Below are 7,085 nucleotides of genomic sequence, written 5' to 3' on the forward strand. Positions count from 1 at the left end.
TGTTTCCAAACCCAATACCATCAAGTTGCCTATTTTATCTTCTAGAAGTTTTATAGTTTTGTGGTTTACATTTAGATTGATGATCCATTTTGAGTTAATTTTTGTAAAGGGTGTGTGCTCTGGGTCTACATTCATTTTTTACATGTAGATGTCAGTTGTTCCAGCACCATTTGTTGAGAAGACTTTCTTCCAATATATTGCCTTTTTTCCTCTGGGAAACATCAGTTGACTATATTTTCCTGGGTCTATTTTGGGCTGTACTCTGTTTCTTTGATCTATTTGTCTATTCTTTCACAAATACCACAGTGTCTTGATTAATGTAAATTTATGGTATGTCTTGAGGTTGGGTAGAATCAGTCCTTCGACTTTGTTCTTTTCCTTCAATATTATGTTGGCTACTTTAGAATCAGTTTGTTGATATCCACAAAATAATTTGCCAGAATCATTCTGACAAATTGAGATTGCATTAAATCTATGCATTTAGTTGGGAAGAACTGACATGTTGGCAATATTGAGTCTTCTTATCCATGAATGTGGAATCTCTCTCCATTTATTTAGTCTTTGATTTCATTCATCAGGGTTTTGTAGTTTTCCTCATATAGATATTGTACATATTCTGTTAGATTTACACCTATGTGTTTAATTTTGGGGAGTGTTAACACACATGCTATTGAGTTCTTCATTTCAAATTCCACTTGTAGCTGGGGATGGTGGCTCATGCTTATAATCCCACAGCTTTGGGAAGCCAAGGGAGGAGCATTGCTTGAGTCTGGGGGCTTAAGATCAGCCTGGGCAACATAGTGAGGCCCTATCTCTAAAAATTAAAAATTAACTAGGCATAGTGGCACATATTTGTAGTCCTGGCTACTCAGGAGACGGAGGCAGAAGAATTGCTTGAGCCCAGTTCAAGGCTATAGTGAGTCATGATTGTACCACTGCACTCAAGCCTGAGCAACAGAGCAAGACCCTGTCTCAAAAACAAACAAACAAAAACAAATTCCACTTGTTCATTGCTGGTATATTGAGAAGTGATTGACTTTTGTGTGTTAACCTTGTATCCTACAACCCTGCTATAATCATTTATTAGTCCCCGGAAGTCTTTTCGTGTGCATCAGTTCTTTTGGATTTTCTACATAGACTACCATGTCATCAATGAACAAGAGAGCTTTACTTCTTCCTTCCCGATATGTATACTTTTTATTTCCTTTTCTTGTCGTAGTGCATTTGCTATGACTTTCAGTACGATATTGAAAAGCAGTGATGACAGGGGATACCCTTGCCTTATTCCTGATCTTGGTGAGAAAGGTTTGAGTTTCTCACCACTAAGCATGATGTTAGCTGTAGGATTTCTTTTTTGTACATATTCTTGATCAAAGAATATCCTATCCAAAGAACTTCCTATCTATACCTGGTTTTCTGAGAATTTTTATAATGAATTGGAAGTGAATTTTATCAGATTTTTTAATGCCATCTATTGGCATGATCATGGGATTTTTCTTCTTAACCTGTTCATGTGAATATTATATTAATTGATTTTTTAATGTTGACTCAGTTTTGCATACCTGAAATAAATCCCACTTGGTTTGGTATGAATTCTCTTTGTACATTTTGGATTTGCTGTGCCAATATTTTGTTGAACATTTTTGCATCCTGGTTCATGTGAGAGATTTGTCTGTAGTTTCTTTTTCTTGTAATATCTTTCCTTAAATGTTTGGTAAAACTCACCAGTGAATTCATCTGAGCCTGGTGCTTTCTGTTTTGGAAGGTTATTAATTATTGATTCAATTTCTTTAATAGATATAGGACTGGCCGGGCACGGTGGCTCAAGCCTGTAATCCCAGCACTTTGGGAGGGCGAGACGGGCGGATCACGAGGTCAGGAGATCGAGACCATCCTGGCTAACACGGTGAAACCCCGTCTCTACTAAAAAATACAAAAAAAAAAACTAGCCGGGCGCGGTGGCGGGCGCCTGTAGTCCCAACTACTCGGGAGGCTGAGGCAGGAGAATGGCGTGAACCCGGGAGGCGGAGCTTGCAGTGAGCTGAGATCCGGCCACTGCACTCCAGCCTGGACGGCAGAGCGAGACTCCGTCTCAAAAAAAAAAAAAAAATAGATATAGGACTATTCAAATTTCTATTCTTTTTGTATGAGTTTTGGCAGATTGTATCTTTGAAGGAATTGGTCTGTTATTATTACTTTTTTTTCTTTTCTTTTTTGAGACAGAGTCTTGCTCTGTCACTCAGACTGGAGTGCAGTGGCATGATCTCAGCTCACTGCAACCTCTGCCTCCTGGGTTCAAGCAATTTTCGTGCCTCATTCTCCCAAGCAGCTAGGACTACAGGCATGCGCCACCATGCCTGGCTAATTTTTTTTTGTGTGTGTATATATATATATATATATTTTTTATTTTTATTTTTATTTATTTATTTTTTTTGAGACGGAGTCTCTCTCTGTCGCCCAGGCAGGAGTGCAGTGGTGTGATCTCAGCTCACTTCAAGCTACGCCTCCCGGGTTATCGCCATTCTCCTGCCTCAGCCTCCCAAGTAGCTGGGACTACAGGTGCCCACCACCACGCCTGGCTAATTTTTGTGTGTGTGTGAGTGTGTGTGTGTTTTTATTAGAGATGGGGTTTTGCCATGTTGGCCAAGCTGCATAGTGTTCTTTTATCATCCTTTTAATGTCCATGGGATTTGTAGTGATGTGCTTTCTTTTATTTCTGATATTTTTGTCTTCTCTCTTTATTTCTCTAGTTTGTCCAATTAGAGGCTTATCAATTTCATTGGTATTTTTAGAAAACCAAATTTTGGTTTGTTGATTTTCATACTGATTTCCTATTTTTAATTTATTGTTTTATTTCTGCTCTAATGTTTATTATTTCATTTCTTCTGCTTACTTTGGATTTCATTTGCTCTTCATTTTCTGGTTTCCTAAGGTAGAAGCTTAGGTGATTGATTTTAGATATTTCCTTTTTCCTAATCTATGCACTCAAAGCCATAAATTTCCCTCTGAGCACTACTTTCTCTGCATCCCACAAATTTTGAAAACTTTGTCTTCATTTTCATTTAGTTCCAAGTATTTTAAAATTTCTCTTGACATGTCTTCTTTGACTCATGTACCATGTAGAAATGTGCTTGTTCAATCTCTAAGTTTTTTGGGGGATTTTCCAGCTATTTTTCTATTATCAATTTTCAGTTTAATTCCCTTTTGGTCTAAGATCAGACATATACTGTATGATTTTTATTCTCATAAATTTGTTAAGGTCTGTTTTATGACCCAGAATGTGGTCTCAGTTGGTGAATATTCCAATGTGAGTTTGAGAAGAATGTGTATAGTGGTATTGATGGATAAAGTAGCTTATGGATGTCGATTATATTTAGTTGATTGATGGCACTGGCACTGTACAGTATCATCCGGAAAACCCCTACTGATTTTCTGCCTACTGGATGTGTCCATTTCAGATACAGGGGTGTTGAAGTCTTCAACTATAATAGTGGATTATCTATTTCTCTTTGTCGATTATTCTCTAGTTCTGTCGATTTTTGCCTCATATATATTTTTTTAAAAATCTCAATTGACTTTGTGATTCTAGAATCAGGCAACACTTCATTCCATAAATAGAATTAGTGTTCCAATGGGCTGAGAAGAAAAGCTTGGCTTTATAGATAGAGAAGGGCTAAAGAAGCAGAAGCAAAGAACAGACTATATTAATCCTTTGCAAGTTGTTTCTTGTAGGGCAGGAACAGGAAGAGAGAACAATAGAAAAATAACTAATTAGTTAACATCAGGTAACTTCCCTTTAGGCTACTGTTTTTTTTTTTTTTTTTTTTTTTTTTTAAGGACTAAAGCAGAGGAAACTTTATTTTCATGTCAATTGGATATTTAAACTTGCCTATCTGGGAAATCGGCTGTTCTCTCTCTCCTGATTTTTGGAAGGTTGGATAGCAGTTTAGGTCCGGTAATGTGGAATTTTAGCATGAGTGACTTCATTTTGATTTTTAGCCTGGTCTGTTGGGGCCTAGTGTAGGAGCTTAGTCCAAAAAATGGACTTGTATAATTTTTTAATTAGTTAATTAATTAATTATTTATTTTTGAGACGGAATCTTGCTTTGTCACCAGGCTGGAGTGCAGTGGCGCCAGCTCTGCTCACTGCAGCCTCCCGCCTCCCGGGTTCAAGCGATTCCCCTGCCTCAGCCTCCCAGGTAGCTAGGACTACAGGTGCACACCACCATGCCCGGCTAAATTTTTGTATTTTAGTAGGCGGTGGGGGGGTTTCAGCATGTTGGCCAGGATGGTCTCGACCTTCTGACCTCATGATCCACCCGCCTCGGCTTCTCAAAGTGCTGTGATTACAGGCGTGAGCCACCGCACCTGGCCCCATAATTTTTTATTTGACAATTTCCCCCTTTTGGTCATCCTCATCTAGATTTCTCTCCTCCCCATTGAGAGCATGACCAAAATTTAGGGCATTAGGACTACTCTCAGTTACCATCATTTTGGGTTTCTGGTCTCAGCATGCCATTTATAGGTAATGGTGGCCTCCTCATTATCATGTGTTTTCTTTGAGTTTCTGTTTTTCCAGCTGGGGAGAGACCATTTGACATTAGGCAGATGGCTGTATGGAAACATTTAAAACTTTGAGAGGATACAGCGCACCAGAGAGACTACTACTATGACTATCAGGAGTATGATACCAAGAATTTGAAATATGTTCCTTAGCCAGAGTCCCCATGAACTGAATCAACTAAAATCAAATGACTAGACAAGGAGTCTATTCATTTTAACCATGTGGTCTGCTCTATAATACTCAATGTATTTTATTTATGTGCAAGAAGAAGTGCTGTCAATTGCACAGATTCCTCCCTGTTTAATTAGTAGGTAATCTAGCATCCTGGATTAAATTAAAGCAGTGAGTATAAATAATCTGCAGAAACTACTGATTGTGAAATAGTTACCACAGCATTATGCTGTGAAGTGAAAGAGGTTGTCTCATGTTGTTCTGCATATATGTTAAGGTACATTCTGTTGTTAGGTGCATATATGTTAAGGATTGTTATGTCTTCTTGGAAAAAATAGACCCCTTTATCATTATGTAATGTCCTCTATTTCTAATAACCTTCTTTGGTCTGAAGTCTGCTCTGTCTGAGATTAATATAGTTACTACTGCTTTCTTTTGATTAATGTTAGTCTCATATACCTTCATCTATTTTTATTATTATTACTTTGTAGAGATGGAGTCTCACTACATTGGCCATGCTGATCTTGAAACCCTGGCCTCAGCAATTAGCCACTGTATCTGGCATAAGCCACTGTATCTGGCCTACATCCATTTACTTTTAATCTATATATGTCTTTATATTTAAAGGAACTTTCTGGTGGGGCCCGGTGGCTCATGCCTGTAACCCTAGCACTTTGGGAGGCTGAAGTGGGCGGAACACCTGGGTCAGGAGTTTGAGACCAGCCTGGTCAATATGGTAAAACGCCGTCTCTACTAAAAATACAAAAGTTAGCCAGGCATGGTGGTAGGTGCCTGTAATCCCAGTTACTTGAGAGGCTGAGACAGAAGAATCGCTTGAACCTGGGAGGTGGAGGTTGCAGTGAGCTGAGATGGCACCACTGTACTCCAGCCTGGGCAATACATGAGACTCCATCTCAACAACAACAACAACAGCAACAACAACAACAACAATAAAAGAAGTAACTTTCTTGCAGAGAGCATAGAATTGGGTCTTGGTTCTTGCTTCTTTTCTTTTCTTTTTGAGACAGGGTCTCACTGTTACCCAAGCTGAAGTGCAGTGGGCGATCACGGTTCACTGCTGCCTTGAACTCCTGGGCTCAAGTGATCCTCTCACCTCAGCTCCTCAAGTAGCTGGGACTATAGGCACATGCCATCATGCCAGGCTAATTTTTGTATTTTTTGTAGAGATGGAGTTTCACCATGTGCCCAGGTTAGTTTTCTACTTGCTGCCCTTGTTCTGTGTCCCTGTTTTTGTCTTCCATTCTTTTTCTGCCTTTTGTGGTTTTAATTGAATAATTTTTATGATTCCATTTTCTCTCCTTTATGAGCATATCAGTTATACTTCTTTTTTTTTTTTTTTTTTTTTTTTTTTAGTGACTGCCCTAGAGTTTGCAGTGTACATATTTACAACTAATCCAAGTCCACTTTCAAATAACATTATGTCATTTCTAGGGTAGTATGAGTTCCTTATAATACTAAAATAATTCTAATTTCTCCCTCTCATTGATTTTATTATAGCTGTTATTTATTGCACTTTATACAAGTATAAATAGCCATATATATGCATATACACAATCAAATATGCTGTTGCTATTATTGTTTTGAACAAACTGTTATCTGTTAGATCAATTAAGAATAAGAAAAATAAAAGTTTTTATTTTACTTTCACTTATTGCTTCCCTAATGCTTTTCCTTTCTTTATGTAGATCTGAGTTTCTGACCTTTCTCATTTTCCTTTTCTCTAAAGAATATTCCTTGCAAGGCAGGTCTAATGGTAACAATTTCCTTCTATTATTGTTTGTCAAAGAAAGTCTTTATTTCTATTTCACTTTTGAAGGATAATTTTGCAGGGTACAGAATTCAAAGTTGGTGAGGTTTTTTTTTCTCTCACCACTTTACAGATTTTATTCCACTCTCCTCTTGCTTGCGTGGTCTCTGAGAGGAAGTTGGATGTAATTCCAGCCCCATTATCATCTAATGGGACCAACATGGTATATGCAGTCTGTCATTGATCAAAACACAGTTATATGGTGAATGACTCTATATTTAAGTCCCAATTCAAATTCAACAAAGAGTTTACCTAGTCAATGTCTACTTGTTAGGCAGACAAATGTAATACCTTTTATAGTATGCTTCCTTTGGCCCACAAACTAGACATCCACTAGGTTTATGGTATGCTGAATTTTAAGTTAATATGTTCACAATTGCTTCAAAAATGTGTATGATTACTTTCTTAAATCTTGCCGTAGAAAAAATTTTCAATTTTCCATGTACTGAATCATCTGTGGACTGATTATATAGAGTGCATTCAAACAGAAATAGTTTTCTTCAAAATTCCCCGCAATTGTCT

This window comes from Macaca mulatta, chromosome 1 (genome assembly GCF_049350105.2).
Source record: "Macaca mulatta isolate MMU2019108-1 chromosome 1, T2T-MMU8v2.0, whole genome shotgun sequence".
Taxonomy (NCBI): domain Eukaryota; kingdom Metazoa; phylum Chordata; class Mammalia; order Primates; family Cercopithecidae; genus Macaca; species Macaca mulatta.